This window comes from Anomaloglossus baeobatrachus, chromosome 3, assembly GCF_048569485.1.
Source record: "Anomaloglossus baeobatrachus isolate aAnoBae1 chromosome 3, aAnoBae1.hap1, whole genome shotgun sequence".
In the NCBI taxonomy this organism is placed as follows: domain Eukaryota; kingdom Metazoa; phylum Chordata; class Amphibia; order Anura; family Aromobatidae; genus Anomaloglossus; species Anomaloglossus baeobatrachus.
In genome coordinates, this window is record NC_134355.1 from 524,481,784 (window position 1) to 524,501,615 (window position 19,832).

Genomic DNA, 19,832 nt, shown 5'->3' on the forward strand with positions numbered 1-19,832 from the left:
CATCGTACTGCGGTAGCCAGGCAGCTCCAGGCACATAGGGCAAAGAGAACGGCATCACCTGAGCGAGAGCTGGGGCCGCGACGCCCCCCACCAGCGCGGCCGGGACCTGGGCAGGCCCATTCCCATCTACGGGTGCTCCCACGACTGCGTCCGCCGCTCCTCCAGCGGCTCCGGGCGCAGACATCTTGTTTCTGTCCCCCTTAGCCTCTTTCCGGCTCCTCCTCTACAGGGGCGGGGTTTTGGCCTTCGCGCCTCCACTACTCGAGGAGACGCTCGAGCGGGAACGTTTCACGCCCAAGATGGCGGCTTCTCCAATTTTTCGGCCGGACACCTCCGGCGGTAACAAGGCGCACCTCTACCAGATGGCAGAGCGGTAGGATACTGTTTGTGACGCCAAGTTGTCGCGGGCGGAGGAGGGGACGCTGCTCTGTCACACTGCTCGGGTCCAGCCGCGGCTGCTGCAGCTGCTCGGTGGTGGCTCGAGCGGTGGGCCGGATCCCAGGAACTCGAGCGGCGCACCTCGCCCGTCAGTGAAAAGGGTGGGGATTGATTGTGGGGATTTGAGATTGTCTGTGACGCCACCCACGGTTGTGGTGAGGTTGGTGACACCACCGCTGCTCTGGACGGGGATCCGGGGAGCGGTGATAGGGAGCAGCTTTGATTTTAGTTCTCCCCTCCGTGGGTAGGGGGGGTTGGTTGTCCCAGGGCCCGGTGATGGAGTAGGGATTAGTGATGAGCGAGTATTAAAAAGCTCGGGTGCTCGAGGCTCGGGCCGAGCATCCCAAGATACTCGTGTACTCGGCCCGAGCACCGAGCCCATGTTATCCTATGGGAGACCCGAGTATTTTTATGAAATGACCCCCGGCAGCATGTCGAAAACCTAAAAATGTCACAAAAGTCTCAGAAGAGTGCTCAAATGACATGGCAACAGCATGGGGAAGACCCCTTGAAGCATTTATCACTCAAAAGTCACAGCTGTGAACAATTTTGTCCGCGTTTTACGCCATTTTTACGGACTCACCAGAAAACCTTCAAAAATGACACCAAAATGAATTTTCATGGCAGAAATGTTAAGGGCACATACCCAATAGTGAGATAGAGCTGGTGTATGTTACTTTTTGAGATTAATACATGAAAGATTTTACGTAAAACATTGTGTGGCACTCCGATGTCCCTGAGAAGAGACGTACATGAAGGCCTCTTGAGTCTAATGTGCCCATTTTGAGGAACTGAGTCTTTGTAGTATTTTCCTTTGCCAGGGCAGTCCAAAATTGTGAGGTTCACCAATGCCCCTGCATACAGACGTGCATGAGGGCCTGTAAACCTGAAGTGCCCATTGTAAGGAAGTGGGTCTATTGTAGTATAGCCCTTTGGCAAGGCAGCCAAAAATTGGGAGGCTCCACGTTGTCCCTGGATAGAGACGTGCATGAGGGCCTGTAAACCTGAAGTGCCCATTGTAAGGAAGTGGGTCTACTGTAGTATAGCCCTTAGGCAGGGCAGCCAAAAATTGGGAGGCTCCACATTGTCCCTAGATAGAGACGTGCATGAGGGCCTGTAAACCTGAAGTGCGCATTGTAAGGAAGAGGGTCTACTGTAGTATAGCCCTTAGGCAGGGCAGCCAAAAATTGGGAGGCTCCACATTGTCCCTGGATAGAGACGTGCATGAGGGCCTGTAAACCTGAAGTGTCCATTGTCAGGAAGTGGGTCTATTGTAGTAAAGCCCTTAGGCAGGGCAGCCAAAAATTGGGAGGCTCCACGTTGTCCCTGGATAGAGACGTGCATGAGGGCCTGTAAACCTGAAGTGTCCATTGTCAGGAAATGGGTCTATTGTAGTATAGCCCTTAGGCAGGGCAGCCAAAAATTGGGAGGCTCCACATTGTCCCTGGATAGAGACGTGCATGATGGCCTGTAAACCTGAAGTGTCCATTGTCAGGAAGTGGGTCTATTGTAGTATAGCCCTTAGACAGTGCAGCCAAAAATTGGGAGGCTCCACGTTGTCCCTGGATAGAGACGTGCATGAGGGCCTGTAAACCTGAAGTGCCCACTGTAAGGAAGTGGGTCTATTGTAGTATAGCCCTTTGGCAGGGCAGCCAAAAATTGGGAGGCTCCACGTTGTCCCTGGATAGAGACGTGCATGAGGGCCTGTAAACCTGAAGTGTCCATTGTCAGGAAATGGGTCTATTGTAGTATAGCCCTTTGGCAGGGCAGCCAAAAATTGGGAGGCTCCACGTTGTCCCTGGATAGAGACGTGCATGAGGGCCTGTAAACCTGAAGTGCCCATTGTAAGGAAGTGGGTCTATTGTAGTATAGCCCTTTGGCAGGGCAGACAAAAATTGGGAGGCTCCACGTTGTCCCTGGATAGAGACATGCATGAGGGCCTGTAAACCTGAAGTGCCCATTGTAAGGAAGTGGGTCTATTGTAGTATAGCCCTTTGGCAGGGCAGCCAAAAATTGGGAGGCTCCACGTTGTCCCTGGATAGAGACGTGCATGAGGGCCTGTAAACCTGAAGTGCCCATTGTAAGGAAGTAGGTCTATTGTAGTATAGCCCTTAGGCAGGGCAGCCAAAAATTGGGAGGCTCCACATTGTCCCTGGATAGAGACGTGCATGAGGGCCTGTAAACCTGAAGTGTCCATTGTCAGGAAGTGGGTCTATTGTAATATAGACCTTAGGCAGGGCAGCCAAAAATTGGGAGGCTCCACGTTGTCCCTGGATAGAGACGTGCATGAGGGCCTGTAAACCTGAAGTGTCCATTGTCAGGAAGTGGGTGTATTGTAGTATAGCCCTTTGGCAGGGCAGCCAAAAATTGGGAGGCTCCACGCTGTCCCTGGATAGAGGCCTGTTAGGTTCTTAGTGCCTCCGTGCTTGCATTTAAAAACCGCACGTGTGTGCCTGTTGGTGGCAGCGTTAAGGTGCACTTGTGTGCGTTTTGCAAAAACTTGGATATAACGCACAAGTCTAGTGAATACACATCAGCACAGCATTGCAAAATGCGCAAGGGCGTTGGCAACGAACAAGGAAGTGGACGTGATGGTGGTGCAGGCAGAGACCGAGGTCGTGTGCAAGCTCTAATTTCGCCACAACAAAGGGCCACATCTACTCGCTCGCATGTCCTGTCCCAATTTCTTGGGGACCGCAGCAAGTACACCGCTCTTGAACCAAGACCAGTGTCAACAGGTTGTTAGTTGGATAGCGGATAATGCTTCCAGTCAGATTGGCACCACCACAAACACTCTGTCTTCCACACGGTCAAGTGTCAGTAGCCGTGATACTGCACCGCACATTTCAGAACCTGATCCTCCTTCCTACCACCAGGCCGAGTACACGTCCATGGACATTACTGATACCACACTTGGACACTCGGAAGAGCTGTTCACGTTTCCATTCACACATTCTGGCCTCTCGCCAGCTCCTGTTGAAGTGGGCCATGACGAGATTGTATGTACAGATGCCCAAATATTTGAGAAGCCACGTTCTCACGAAGTTGGCAACGTGTCTCAACAAGGGGGGGACGATGATGAGACACAATTGTCAGGAAGTCAGGAGGAGGAGCAGGGTGCGGAAGAGGAAGACGACATGGTGGATGATCCAGTAACTGACCCAACCTGGCAGGAGGATATGCAGAGCGAGGACAGCAGTGCACAGGGGGAGGGAGGCGTAGCATCCCAACAGGCAGTAAGAAGCAGGGTGGTGGCCCCAGGCAGACGTCAGGCAACCGTTCCCCGGAACAACAACACGACACAAGGTGCCTGTACAAATGTTAGGTCTTCCCGAGTCTGGAAGTTTTTTAAGTTGGCTCCAGATGATTCTAAAAAAGGCCATTTGCAACACCTGCCATGCCAGCATCAGCAGGGGTACCAAAACTAGCAGCCTGACCACCACCAGCATGATCAGGCACATGTCAGCCAAGCACCCGACTTTGTGGGATGTACAACAGAATCGAGGAGCAGTGCTTGCTGATGTCACTGCTACGTCTTCGCTTGTTGTGTATGCGAGCCAATCCCCTGTCCATGCTGTCTGCGAACAAGCCTCCTCCGGCCCTGCACCTGCAGTTGCCCACGCAGAAATAACACCATCATCAAGCACGTCCTTGTCCCAGCGCAGCGTTCAGTTATCCATTCAGCAAACCTTTGAATGCAGGCGCAAATACACTGCCAACGCCCCACATGCCACACTTCTAAATGCTAACATTTCGCGACTGCTTGCGCTGGAAATGTTGCCTTTTAGGCTGGTGGAGACAGAAGCATTCTGCGACCTGATGGTGGCAGCTGTCCCACGTTACTCGGTCCCCAGCCGCCACTATTTCTCCCGGTGTGCCGTCCCCGCATTGCATAACCACGTGTCACAAAACATCACACGTGCCCTGAACAACGCTGTTTCAGCCAAAGTCCACCTAACCACAGACACGTGGACAAGTGCTTGTGGGCAAGGCCGTTACATCTCGTTGACGGCACACTGGGTTAATATTGTGGAAGCTGGGACCCAGTCTGAGCGATGGCCGGATCCCGGGGACTCGAGCGGCGCTCCTCGCCCGTGAGTGAAAAGGGGTGGTTTGGGTTTTGGGGATATTGTCCGTGACGCCACCCATGGTTGTGGTGATTGTGTGGACACCACCGCTGCTCTGGATGGGGATCCCGGGAGCCTCTGACAGGGAGCAGCTTTGTTGTTATTTCTCCCCTCCGTGGGTAGGGGGGTTGGTTGTCCCGGGGCCCGGTGATGGGGTAGATATGGATGACAGGCGGGTTGCGGGGCCTGATGAGGTGCAGGGTCGCAGGGGCAGCGCTGTGCCGCACGGCACGGAGGAACTCACTCAGCCCAATGATGATGACACAGTTCACGGTAAAACAAGTTGCTGGATGGACGGGTCCCTCGGACGGCTGCGGTTGTTCCTCCCTGCAGGTTAGTGATGACTGTCTCTCCCTGCATCTAAGTTCAGTGTTGGTAGTGATGGTTTCCCACCGGTAACCCGCTCCCCGACCTGGATATGGGCCGGAGGAGCCCCTTTTGCCCACAGGCGCTGGCCCTGGGAGACGGTTGCCCTTGGCGGTGGCGGTGTCTCCCCTTCACGGTTGGACGGTTGCCTTCTATCGGGACTTGGCTGTTTGGAAACCCGGAGGTCCCCTTCACTAACGGATTTGGCAAATTCACGGCGACACCAAGCCTTGCCGGGATCCGAAAGGCCCCTGCCAATGGTGCTGGCTTCTCTTTGTATACCGGTCCGGTACGGCCGGGTCACCACCCGTCCACGGTCCTTACAGCAGACTCCAATCGGCCTCCACTGCAGACGGTCACCACATCCTGCCAACCTTGCTGTCCTGTCCGGGCCACACACCCAGACCAACTTCAGGCTCTTTGCTGTCACTTTTCTCCTCTCTACTACTTTCCTCCTTCCACTTCCTTAGCTTAACTCTCACTGCCTGTGTTTTCCCTCCTCCAGGACTGTGAACTCCTTGGTGGGTGGAGACCAACCGCCTGGCTCCACCCCCTGGTGTGGACAACAGCCCCTGGGGAAGGCAACAAGGATTTTGTGTTTTGACTATGATGTGCCTGCAGGGAGTGTGGGGTGTGTAAGTGTCGTGCTCTGGGGCCCCTGGCTTGTCCAGGGCGACACAGAAGCACTGCAGCACTGCCTCGGCGAAGCGGCAACAGGCTGTGCTGAAGCTAATCTGCATAGGTGACAAACCCCACAATGCAGAAGAGGTGTGGACAGCTCTGAAACAGCATGCAGATCACTGGCTCACACCTCTGAACCTAAAGCCAGGAAAGGTTTTGTGTGACAATGGCCAGAACCTGGTGGTGGCTTTGAGGCGAGGCCAGCTGACACATGGTCCATGCGTGGCCCATGTGCTCAACCTCGTGGTTCAGCAGTTTCTAAAGTCATTCCCAGAGCTGTCTGATCTGCTGGTAAAAGTTCGCCGCCTGTCTACACATTTTCGAAAGTCACCTACTGCTTCAGCCGGCCTTGCCGGCTTTCAGCGCCATTTGCATCTTCCGGCTCACAGACTGGTGTGTGATGTCCCCACGCATTGGAATTCAACTCTGCACATGTTGGTCAGGATATGTGAGCAGAAGAGGGCAGTTGTTGAGTACCTGCATCACCTAAGCCGTAGGGAAATGGGTCAAACTCCACACATAACACCTGAGGAGTGGAGATGGATGTCCTACCTATGTACCATCCGCCAAAACTATGAGGACTCCACCAAGATGGTGAGCGGCGATGACGACATTATTAGCGTCACCATACCGCTTCTCTGCCTTCTAAAATGGTCTCTGCTCAAAAAACAACCATGATGCATTGCAGGCGGAGCGCGATGAGTTTGAGCAAGAAACAGTAGTGGGTGTGGGTGATAACACACAGCCCAGCCTCGTCTCATCACAACGTGCAGTGGAGGACTATGACGAGGAGGAGGATGAAGACATGGAGCAACTCTCCGGCCAAATTGAGGATATGACATGCAGTCATATCCTCGGTTCAGCGTGGCTGGCCAGAGGACAGGGTAGATGATGAGGAGGAGGACAGCATGTTCAGTCATCGTGTTGGTCAGGATACTGAAGTGATGGCTGTTAAGAGTCTGGCACACATGGCTGACTTTATGGTAAGCTGCCTGTCTCGTGACCCTCGCGTTAAGAACATCTTGGCCGACAATCATTACTGGTTGGTAACACTGTTAGACCAACGCTAAAAGGAGAACATTATGTCTCTTATTCCCGAGGCGGAGAGGTCAGGCAAAATGCAGCAGTTCCAGAAGGCCATAGTCACGGAAGTAGGCAAAGCATTCCCCTCACAAAACGCTAGCGGCATAGGTCAGGAATCTGTGGACAACCAAGGCGTACAGCCGAGAGGGGCACAAGTCCAATCCGCCAGAGGTAGGGGAACAGTCTTCAAGATGTGGGACAGTTTTCTCAGCCCCTCACATACCACAGCCCCTGAGGTGCGGGGTAGTGCCACAAGAAATCCTAAGTTTGCCCAGATGCTCAAGGAGTACCTTGCAGATCAAACAACTGTACTCCGACATTCCTCTGTGCCTTACAATTAATGGGTATCCAAGCTGGACACGTGGCATGAATTGGCTCTCTACGCCTTTGAAGTCCTGGCCTGCCCTGCCGCTAGCGTTTTGCCACAGCGTGTTTTTAGTGCCGCAGGTGGAATCATTACAGATAAACGCACCTGTGTCGCCCTGGGCAAGCCAGGGGACACAGGTCACAACACCACCACACCCCACACTCCAGGTAGGCACATCACAGCTAACCACAAATCCTTGTTGCCTTCCTCCAGAGGTTGATGATGCACACCAGGGGGTGGGCCAGGGGGTTGGCTCCGCCCACCGAGGAGCTCACCACTCTGGAGGCAGGGAGTAACCAGGCAGATAGCTCAGGGACGAGCTTGAGTAAACAGGAGAGAACTGTCAGGGAGGAGGAAGTGGAAGGAGTGGAGGAGTAGCCCAGGCAGGGCTAAAGTAAACAGCAAGTGGAAAGTGAAGGAAGGAAAAGTGACAGAAGGAAAGAGAGCCTGAGAGCCCAGCTTTGTGAGGGCCAGAACAGCAAGGTCAGCAACGGCGGTGACTGTCTAGAGGTGGACCGTTTGGAAGTTCCTGGAAGGACCCCGTTGGCTGTGTGCCCGGTGGTCTGGAGCAGTGTTCCGAAGGACAGTCAGCACCAGGGCAGGGGCCTCTCGGACCCCGGCAAGGCTAGGAGTCACCAGATTTGCCAAATCCGTCAGTGACGGGGACGCAGATCCCCCAACAACCAAGTCCCGATTGAAGGCAACAGCCCAACCCGTATTGGAGAGACACCGCCACCACCGGCACCAGTTTCTCAGGGCCAGCGCCTGCGGGCAAAGTGTAGAGCTCCTCTGGCCCAGATTGCAGCCGGGGAGCGGGTAACCGGAGGGAATCCACCGCTACCATCAGTCAACACAGGTGCAAGGAAGAGGGACATCACCGTCACCTACCGGGAGTGCAGGTGCAGCCGTCTGTGGGACCGTCCTACCAGCCGTTGGTTTACCGTACAAACTGTGTCCGTGTGTCAGGCTGAGTGAGTACCATAGTGCCGCAAGGCACAGCGCTGCCCCCGCGTCCCTGCGCCCTCCAGGCCCTACACTTTACATCTCATCACTGGGCCCCGGGATCACCAACCCCTACCCACGAAGGGGCAACACAACACCTGGCTGCTCCGCATCACCATCCCCGGGACCCCTATACTGAGCAGCGGTGGTGCAATCACCACAACCGTGGGTGGCGTCACGAACTATAACAATCCCCACACCCAACAAACACCCCCTTTCACTCACGGGCGAGGAGTGTTGCTCGAGAAACCCCGGGATCCGGCCCACAGCTCAAGCCACCAGGAGCAGCTGCCGGACCCGAGCAGAAGGGGTGAGCGCGGTGTGCTGACACCCTCCTCCCCGCCCGCGACACACCCACCTGTCAACTGAAAATGCTGACAGGCTGACTCTGATCAAGATGAACAAGGGTTGGATTGGGCCAGTTTTCACCACACCACCAGCAAATGACAGCGGAATTTAAAGTTTGTAACGGGAATTTGCCATGTACCTCCACTCACCCATGGTAACACACTTCTGGACTTTGGCTAATCGCTGGACTGCTCCTCCTTCTCCTCATGCGCCATCATGATGACCGTTACATTAGTTAGGCCGTTGTTTCAGGTATACCCCCAGTGGTAAATTTTTTCGCCCATTCTTTCAGAATGGGCATTACAACGACAGGAGACCCGCTCCTTTGCAATGGGAACAATGTTTTGAGGCCCTCATGCACATCTCTATCCAGGGACAATGTGGAGCCTCCAAATTTTTGGCTGCCCTGCCTAAGGGCTATACTACAATAGACCCACTTCCTTACAATGGGCACTTCAGGTTTACAGGCCATCATGCACGTCTCTATCCAGGGACAATATGGAGCCTGACGCTGCCACCGACTGCCACACACGTGCGGTTTTTAAATGCAAGTACGGACGCACTAAGAACCTAACAGGTTTTTAGGAGCGACAATTACTGAGAAGTCTGACACTATCAGACACTGCTGACTGACGTGTATTATTCACTAGACTTGTGCGTTATATAATAGTTTGTGCAAAACATGCACCTGTACGCTGCCACCGACAGGCACACACGTGCGGTTTTTAAATGCAAGCACAGACGCACTAAGAACCTAACAGGTTTTTAGGAGCGACAATTACTGAGAAGTCTGACACTATCAGACACTGCTGACTGACATGTATTATTCACTAGACTTGTGCGTTATTTAATAGTTTGTGCAAAACGTGCACCTGTACACTGCCACCGACAGGCACACACGTGCGGTTTTTAAATGCAAGCACGGACGCAATAAGAACCTAACAGGTTTTTAGCAGCGACAATTACTGAGAAGTCTGACACTATCAGACACTGCTGACTGACGTGTATTATTCACTAGACTTGTGCGTTATATAATAGTTTGTGCAAAACGTGCACCTGTACGCTGCCACCGACAGGCACACACGTGCGGTTTTTAAATGCAAGCACGGACGCACTAAGAACCTAACAGGTTTTTAGGAGCGACAATTACTGAGAAGTCTGACACTATCAGACACTGCTGACTGACGTGTATTATTCACTAGACTTGTGCGTTATATAATAGTTTGTGCAAAACGTGCACCTGTACGCTGCCACCGACAGGCACACACGTGCGGTTTTTAAATGCAAGCACGGACGCACTAAGAACCTAACAGGTTTTTAGGAGCGACAATTACTGAGAAGTCTGACACTATCTGGACTGTTTTAGACTGTGTACACCAGCCCCAGATATGATGAAGGCTGGTATACGGTCACCACTAGGAATGGCTATATACCCTGCCTGCCTGCCTGTATACTGCTACAATAGTCCTGACAAGGACTCTTCTGGTCACTAGCCTGTATTCCGACCTGGCTATACCCTGCCTGTATACAGCAACAATAGTCCTGAGAAGGACTCTGCTACTGTACTCCGACCTGGCTATACCCTGCCTGCCTGTATACAACTATAATAGTCCTGAGAAGGACTTCTAGTCACACTGTTTGCAGCCCTGCTCCGGAACTAACTATAGAGGGCCGCAAACCTTTCACTGAAGCAGCAACACTCTCCCTGCACTCACTGTCTGGATGGCTGTGTGCAGAGCACAGCGCGCCCGCCGGTATAAAGGCTCGGTCACGCTGTGCAGGCCGGCCAATCACTGCAATTCCACAACTAACAGGGCTGTGGCATTGCAGTGGTCTGCCAGCCAATCCCTGCATGAGGGCTGGCTTTCAAAAGAGCACCAACATGCAGGGATGAAGACCACGAGTACAGCACGAGTATCGCGAGATTACTCGGTCCCCGCCGAGTAGCCCGAGTACAGTGATACTCGTGCGAGTACCGAGTAGTAACAAGCATACTCGCTCTTCACTAGTAGGGATGGATGGCAGGCGGGTTACGGGGCCTGGTGATGTGCAGGGTCGCGGGGGCAGCACTGTGCCGCACGGCACGGTGGTACTCACTCAGCCAATGATGAGGACACAGTTCTCGGTAAAACACATGGCTGGATGGATGGGTCCCACAGACGGTTGCGGTGTTGTTTCTCCCGGCAGGTTGATGGTGACTGCCTTTCACTGCACCTATGTAGTGTAACGGTTCCAATGGGTTCCCACCGGTAACCCGCTCCCCAGCTTGGATGGGTGCTGGAGGAGCCCCTTTTGCCCGCAGGCTCTGGCCCTGGGAACTTTAGCCTTGGCGGTGACTGTGTTTCCCTCTCTCGGTTGGACGGTTGCCTTCTGTCGGGACTTGGCTGCTGGGAAACCCAGAAGGTTCCCTTCGCTAACGGATTTGGCAAATTCACGGCGACTCCTAGCCTTGCCGGGGTCCATAAGCCCCTGCCGGATGGTGCTGGCTTCTCTTTGCATACCGGTTTGGTACCGCCGGGCCACCGCCCGTCCACGGTCCTTACGGTTAGCTCCAATAGGCCACTCCTGCAGACGGTCACCACCATCTGCCAAACTTGCTGATCCGTCCGGGCCACACACCCGGACCAACTTCAGCCTGCTTAACTGCCACTTTACTCCTCTCTCAGCTTTACTCAAAACTGAACTGCCTGGTTTTCCCGCCTCCAGGACTGTGAACTCCTCGGTGGGTGGGGCCAACCGCCTGGCCCACCCCCCTGGTGTGAACATCAGCCCTTGGAGAAAGGCAACAAGGGTTTGTGTCTGACTTCGGTGTGCCTGACCGGGAGTGTGGGGTGTGTACGTGTTGTTCTCTGTGGCCCCTGGCTTGTCCAGGGCGCCACAGGAGATGTAATGGCAGATGGATGTTAACCCCTCCATGGGTAGGGATGGTTGCCCCGAGGCTCAGTGGCTGTGTGCAGGGAATTGCGATGGCAGGGGCCTGCGCGCCCGGACGTAATAGTGGATGGTTGATTACTCACAGTTGAATAAATCACACGAGTCTTTTGGTAAACCAAGGTGCTGGTGGCCGGCCACCGCGGCCGGTTGTACTCTGGTCCCCCACCTGGGCTGGTGGTCACCGTCTTTTCCCTCTGCACTGTGTTTGCTTGTGTTGGACTTCCCGGTATGGAACACGGGAGTCCGCTCCCAGCTTGTTGTGTACCTGAGGAGCCGAGCCCGCTGACGCTGACTTGTGTGATCTATCGGGCCCGGCGGTTGCCCTATCCCTCTCTGTGCGTGGAAGTCTGCTTTTGGGACTTTGGTTGGGACAGGACCTAAAATCCTGCCCTCAATTGATTAATTAGCTAGGCCGTTGGTTCCGGGCCTGGCTTCAGGGTCCAAGTACCCCCTCTGTGCACGATTTCCGGGTCAGTTCTCCGGTGTCGGTACCGGCGGGATTCCAACCCTGTCCCGGTCCACCTCGGATCTCCGGCCGCTGTCTTCCCATTGCCTGCTGATGGAGACCACCGTCTGTCACCTAGCCAAGGCACCAGGGCTCCGACCCTGGTACCTGTCAAATCGAGCTTCACCTCCACTGGAGCTACTCCTACCCCCAGCCTCCACTCCTCTCACCTTGACTCTCGACCTGAACTTGAGCACTCTCTAACTAACTCCAGGTTTTTCCGCCCCGTCTGTCTAGACCCCTAGGTGGGCGTTTCCTAACCACCTGGTCCCGCCCACTGGTGTGCCTGTCTTGCCCTGAGGGGGGTGGCTAGGGTTTCAGGTCGGCTGTATGTCACCTAGGTGAGGGAAGGTGTTATGTAAGGGCCTATGTGTGACTACCTGCGATGTCAGGGCATCACATTCCCCCTTGGTTTAATACAGACCGTCCGCGGGCTGTCCGACCACCAACATTTATTTAACTGGAACTGAAAAGATAAAAAACAGGGATAACAAGGATAATAACATTGGTACAATTCTCTTTTTCTTCCCTTACGGGAGGCACTTTTCTTAAACGTTGCACAACTAACGGGACAGGACGGACAGGGCCACTTCTCACCGCACTCCCACCCAAAACAACCTTCCCCCTGGTGCCACTGCTAAGCACTGGTGCGCACCCCTTGCGCAAGTCCAGGAACAGGTCCAGGTGTCGCCCATATGGGCCGGGTAAAAAGTTCCTTACCCGACAGTCTATCTCAAGGGCCCCGCGTCCAGGGGAACCCTGGCCTGGAAGGTAGTGTCCGGTTTTGGTGGTGACTGGGCCTCGGCCGACTCTACCGCAGGCCCTTCCTCCAACCAGCCTCTTCAGCGACTGCTACGGGGTGAGAAGGGTGGTCAGGGATTATTTACAAGGCTCAATAGTTTTTGGGTTGGCCTGCCAGTTCACGGCCGTGGTCCATTTTTAAAACTTTTTAAACATCTGGAACTTTATGGTGAACGGTCCCAATGGTGATTTGCCGGGGTTCCGCTACCATGACTCCTTAATCAGGTGAATTATTCGGTCAATTGGGATTCATCAACACACACACAGGACTATGTACGCAGCAAGCAGGCACCACTCACTAGACGTCAGTTTCCCTATATCTGAGGGGTGGCCGTCCCAAGTTGGGGCGTGTGGATTGTCTTAGCCCCCTACTCTCACTGGGGACTGATGGCGTAAAGGGAATTACGGGTTCCTCTGCCCTAATGTCAGGAACAGCTGGCAGGGATCTACGGGGGCGTGGTGTAGGTGCAGGGGCTTCCCTGGGTGCAGGTGGTAGTGTATTGATGACATGCCTTTCTGGCTCATATCTTCCACGGGTTGTGGGAATATTATCACGGGAACAATCACGGCTCCATTCTGCATAGGCCAATCAGCTGGGAAGTCACACATGACAGTGTGGATCACCTCTTTCGCCTTCTCCGCGCCCTGAGTGGGAGCATGAACCTTCTCTGCCATCTTCAGAGGCTCTGGACACTTCTTCAGGTGATCCCTGGAAACAGTGGCCGTAGTCTTCCCTTGCTCTCGACTGAAGAGGTACATTTTCTGAATTTTCTGATCCCCCCATCTGGTGGGTTGGACAACATAAGGGGTCTTCTCCCACTGATCATCAAACTTGTGCAGTCTTCTCTTCCTCTTCAGTACTACATCTCCTGGTTCAAAGGGGACAGCTTGGGCTCGTTTGTTGAAACGCCGCTCCTGCCTCTCCTTGCTCTGGCGCAGGTTTTTTTCTATGTATTCTTGGATCTGCCAGTACTGTTTCTGGTGCTTGGCATCCCAATTGGCAGTTGGGGAAATGGTCTCAGGCACTTCGACATCCAACTCCAGATCCACCAGCAATCTCCCGGGCCTTGCCCTCATCAAGTATGCGGGTGTGCATTTAGTGGAACTGCTAGGGATATTGTTGTACATGTCCACCAAGTCGGGCAGCCTTTCAGGCCACAGGTTCCGCTCTTCAAGGGGCAGGGTCTTGAGAAGGTTGAGGACCAGAAGGTTCATTTTCTCGCACATCCCGTTAGTCTGAGCATGATAGGGCGTGGTCCGGATCTTCTTACACCAATACAAGTTGCAGAATTCCTGGAAGATCTCTGCTTCGAAGGCAGGGCCCTGGTCTGTAAGCACCTTCTCCGGGTAACCGTGCGGCCGGCAGAAGTATGCCTGAAAGACCCTTTCTGTGGTACGAGCTGTTAAGTCCTTGACGGGCACCACCACCATGAACCTGGAGTAATGATCCACGATAGTGAGGGCGTACGTGTAGCCGCTTTGGCTGGGCGTGAGCTTGACATGGTCCAAGGCAACCAGCTCCAATGGCTGACGGGTAACGATTGGCTGTAGCGGGGCCTTCTGACTGGTTCCATCCCGTCTTCTTAACGCGCAGGGACTACACCTCGATGAACTCTCTCATCCCCCTCCAGTAGAAGCGCTCCCTCAATAGCATCTCCAATTTCTTCCAGCCAAAATGTCCAGCCCCCTCGTGATAAGCCTTCAAGACCACTGGTACATACGCCTGTGGTACCACGAGCTGGCAGACTTTCTCGTGTGTCTTCGGGTTAGTCAGCCCTCTGAACAGCTTGCCCTACTGCAGGTACAGACGGTCTCTTTCTTTCCACAGCCGCTGTGCTTCCAGAGGGGTGGTGGGTGCTAACCTGGAAACATTTTGGGAGATCATCCAGGTCATGACTAACCGGACCGCAGGCTCCTGATCTTGGGCCTCTTGCCACCCATGGCGGGGTAACGGGTCGAAGGTTGCCTGCTGCTGGCCAACGTTCATTTTTTCATCTTTTCCGTCCTCAGCCTGATGGAACGCGGGTAGTTCAATTTCTTCCAGTTCATCTTCATCCAACCCTCCATCAGGTAGGTGCAGCATTCGGGACAACGCATCCGCATTGGTATTGTTGCGGCCGGCTCTGTATTTGATGGTGAAGTCATAGTTCGCTAGCCGGGCCACCCAGCGTTGTTCCAGGGCTCCTAGCTTCGCCGTGTCTAGGTGAGTTAGAGGGTTATTGTCTGTATAGGCCGTGAACTTCGCGGATGCCAGGTAATGCTTAAAGCTCTCCCAGATGAGTGCCAAGAACTCCAACTTGAAGGAGCTGTAATTCTCGGGATTTCTTTCCGTCGGCCGCAGCTTCCTGCTTGCATAAGCAATTACCTTCTCCCTGCCATCTTGCATCTGGGATAGGACAGCACCCAAGCCCATATTGCTGGCGTCCGTGTAAAGAATGAACGGGAGACCATAGTCGGGGTAGGCCAGGATCTCTTCTCCAGTTAAGGTCGACTTCAGTTGCTGAAAGGATTCTTCGTGCTTCTCACCCCAGGCCAGCAGGGGCCCAGGAGCCCTGCCTTTCTTAGTTTGCCTCACTAGGAGGTCTTACATGGGGGCTGCCATTTTGGTGTAGCCCTTGATGAAGAGGCGGTAGTAGCCCACCAGGCCCAGGAACTGCCTCACTTCTTTAGCTGTGGTAGGCTTTGGCTAACTCTGGATGGCTGTAATTTTCTCGGGGTCCGGTGCCACACCTTCGGCACTCACCACATGCCCGAGGTACTGCACTTTAGGCTTCAGCAGATGGCACTTGGAGGGCTTCAGTTTCATCCCGTATTTGGAGAGAGCTTCATACACTTCAGCAAGGTGTTCTAAATGGGCCTCATATGTTCTGGAGTAGACAATGACGTCATCCAAATATAACAGGACTGTTTCAAAATTCCGATGTCCCAAACAGCACTCCATCAGCCTCTGGAAGGTTCCTGGTGCATTACACAGCCCAAAAGACATACTGTTGAACTTACAGAGACCCATCGGGGTAGCGAAAGCAGTCTTCTCCCGGTCTTCTTCTGCGACAGACACCTGCCAGTAACCGCTGGTAAGGTCAAGAGTTGAGAAGTAATTTGCTGTTCTCAGTGCAGCCAACGACTCCTCGATACTGGGAAGAGGGTACGCATCCTTGTGAGTTATCTGGTTAATTTTCCGGTAATCCACACACATCCTCATGGTGCCGTCCTTTTTTTTCACTAGAACCAATGGAGCTGCCCAGGGGCTGCAACTATCACGGATAACCCCTGCTTCCTTCATGCTCCTCAACATGTCTTTGGCGCACTGGTAATGCGCAGGTGGGATCGGCCTGTATCTTTCTTTGATGGGTGGCTGTGTACCGGTGGGAATGTGGTGTTGGACCCCCTTGATCCTCCCAAAATCTAACGGGTGTTTACTGAATACCTGCTCATACTCTCGCACTACCCTGTACACCCCTCCCTTGTGGCGTGCAGGTGTGGAGTCGGTGCCTATGTGTAACTCTTGACACCATTCTTCTAACTGCTTTGGTGAATGGTCACTGTCTGGCTGTGATGCAGTGATAGTGGAGGCTGCTGCTTGGATGGCATCAGTGTCTACGGTGAATAGTTTAGCGATGGTGGCGTAACGGGGTAGCCTAACCTCTTTCTCTCCGCAATTCATCACTCTCACGGGCACTCTTCCCTTCTTGACATCAATCACTCCTCTGGCTGCCATTACTGTGGGCCAATGTTCTGAAGGCAGAGGCTCCACCACTGCTGGGTAATCATCTCCATGGGGACCTACTGCTGCCCTGCACCAAATCATCATCTCACTCCGTGGAGGCACCACTAGAGGCGCTACATCCATTACCGCACGCTACCAATTTCTCCACCTAACATGTTCACCTGTTGCCGCTGCAGGAGAGCCCAGATCTCACGTTGCAGAGCCCTCTGTCGGCCTACTCCTGTGGTGGCAGACAGTTGCTGCAATAAATGCAGGACTTCGCCCATGCAATTTTTTAATCACGTTTGTCCCTAGGACCATCTTTGGGTTACAATCACTGGGATTATTCTGTACTACAATAAGTCCTTGATGCTTCAGCTCCACACGTCCCACCTTAAAGGTTACCTCCTTAAACCCTACTTGGGTTATGGGGAGCCCATTGGCTGCAATGATGGTCAAGTTGGCATCAGGTGGGGTGAGCTCACTGTCAGACCAATAACGTTTGTACAGTACATAAGGCATAGTTGTTACCTGCAATCCAGTGTCCAGGAGGGCAGATGTTGGGATACCATCCACTGCAAGAGAGATGATGGGGCGACCTCCAACGTACCGATCATGCCAATCAGCTGGGCCTTGAGGATCTATTCCTGAGGATTGGCCCTTGGCCTCAGGGGTTGCTCGTTTAAAGGACACCGGCGGGAATAGCGACCAGTCTTGTTGCACTTGTAGCAGACAGGCTGTCCATACTGGTTATTGTTGTTTCTTCTCCGTTGCATCCATGGGACGTCTTCCAGACTGTCGGCGAGCTGGATCTTCTCTGCTGGCTTGGCCGTATCTGTAAAGTGGCGAGGATCCTGGGGACATCATCACTCAGACGCTGAACTTGCGATGATAAGTCCTCCAGAGTCCTGGCTACTGCTGCGGGTGCCGGCAGGGCCAACAAGGGGGGCGCTACTGAGATGTGCGCCGTGTCAGCCTGCCAAGGTGGTGGATCGGGGGCACCAGCTTCAGATGTCTGTAGTGCTTTAATGGCCCGGTCTTTCAGGACCGCAAAGCTCAATTCTGAATGTTCTAGGCACCACAGCCGCAGCTGCTTGCAGTCTTCAGCGGATCCCAGCCCCTGCAAGAACTGTTCTACCAGCATTTTGTTGCTCTCGGCCTCATTAATGGAGTCCATCTTTTTCAATGTATGTAGGGCAGTCTACAGCCTCAAAGTGTAGTCCCGAATGCTGTCCTGATGACGCTGTCAGCAGTTAAAAAAATGCATCCGCAATTCCGCTTCGGTACGGGTTTCGAAAGTGACCTGCAGTTTGTCAAAAATGGTGATTACCAAGGCCCGGTTAACATCCGCCCAAGTCTACACCTCCTGCTCAGCGACGCCGGTCAACTGCCCGAGCACCACAGATGCGCGCTGCTTGCCGGTCATGGCATACATATCAAGAACGGTACATATTTTCTTCTTGAATACTTGCAGGGCATCGGGCTTCCCATCGTACTGAGGTAGCTAGGCAGCACCGGGCACGTAGGGCAGGGTGATCAGCATGACTTGGGTGATCGCCGGGGCCGCCGATTCTCCCGATCCTGCGACCGGAGCGAGAGCCGCCACGTTTCCGTCATCTGCCAAATCCGCAGGCACCGCCGCTCCAGCGGCAGGTGCTACTCCGCCATCTGGATGAGGCGCGAACATCTTCCCACTTCTCCCCTTTGGACTTTTGCAAGCACTCCTTCGAGCTGCTGGTTTGTTTCGTTTTTGGCCTCAGGGTGTTGTTTCCTTCCGTCCTCATCCCCAGGAGGCGGGGCTTCGTGCCCTTTTCTCCGGGAAGAAGACGCTGGGCTGTTGTTTTTCACGCCTAAAAATGGTGGCAAAATGGCAACTTCTCAAAATTTTGTAACGGATCACTGCTGACTGTCCAAAACAAGGTGCACTTCCACCAAGTAGGTGGATGGGTTACAATCCTGTTCGTGACGCCAGTTTTTGGGGTGTGCCGCCCCCACGCCTGTAGCAGCCGAGCTACTCGGATCCGGACCCGCTGTGTGGCTTGAGGGATCCTCGAGCCCCGGGGGTCACGCGGACACTTCAAATAAAAAGGGGGGCGTAATTGTACGGGCTTGGCCGTATTCAGTTCGTGACGCCACCCACGGTGTGTTGTGAAAGATGGCACCATCGCTGCTGTTGTGGGACACCCCGGGGAAGATGTAATGGCAGCTGGATGTTAACCCCTCCATGGGTAGGGATGGTTGCCCTGGGGCCTAGTGGCTCTTTGCAGGGAATGGCGATGGCAGGGGCCTGCGCGACCGGACGTAACAGGGGATGGTTGGTTACTCACAGTTGAATAAATCACACGAGTCTTTTGGTAAACCAAGGTGCTGGTGGCAGGCTGCCGTGGCCGGTTTGCTTGTGTTGGACTTCCTGGTATGGAACACGGGAGTCCGCTCCCGGCTTGTTGTGTACCTGAGGAGTTGTGCCCACTGACGCTGACCCGTGGGATCTATCAGGCCCTGGTGGTTGCCCTATCCCTCTCTGTGGGTGGTTGTCTGCTTTTGGGACTTTGGTTGGGACAGGACCTAAAATCCTGCCCTCAATTGGTTAATTATCTAGGCACAGTTTCCGGGTCAGTTCTCCGGTGTCGGTACTGCGGGCTCCACCCTGTCCCGGTCCACCTCGGATCTCCGGCTGCCGTCTTCCTGTCACCTGCTGATGGAGACTACTGTCTGCCACCTAGCCAAGGCACCAGGGCTCTGACCCCAGTACCTATCAAATCGAGCTTCACCTCCACTGGGGCTACACAAAGCCCCCAGCCTCCACTCCTCTTAATTTGACTCTGGACTTGAAATTGAGAACTCTAACTATCTCCTGGTTTTCCCGCCCCGGGCTGTCTAGATTCCTAGGTCGGTGTTTCCTAACAGCCTGGTCCTGCCCACTGGTGTGTCTGTCTTGCCCTGAGGGGGGGTGGCTAGGGTTTCTGGTCGGCTGTATGTAACCTAGCTGAGGGAAGGTGTTATGCGAGAGCCTATGTTTGACTACCTGCGATGACAGGGCATCACAGAAGTAGCCCTCGAGCTGAGAGGAGTTCAGAGGAAATTGGGAGTGGTGACTCCTGAAGTAACTGCCTAGGTTGCAGACGTTGGTCTGGGCCTAGAGGAGTCAGACCCCCAGTCGCAGGGGATTGTGGGGCAAGGTGCTAAGACATGTCGAGGAGGACAGCCGGCAGCTTAGCATTATCACCAGTCTGGGACCGAAGGCACGACGGGCTACACGGACCCTAGGTCGGGGAGTAGCTTCAGGCAACCTGACAATTCACCTGAGGAGAACGAAGTCTTTACGATCCATTCCCACCCGCTCCAGAATCGGGGCATTAGTGCAACGAGGGGGATAGGACTTTCCAAACAAAACGGTGCAGAAAATCCCAAGCGTGAGCCCTGAGAGCAAGCTCCCATACTTAGCCATAGTAGGGAGCGGGGCCTGGCTAGTTC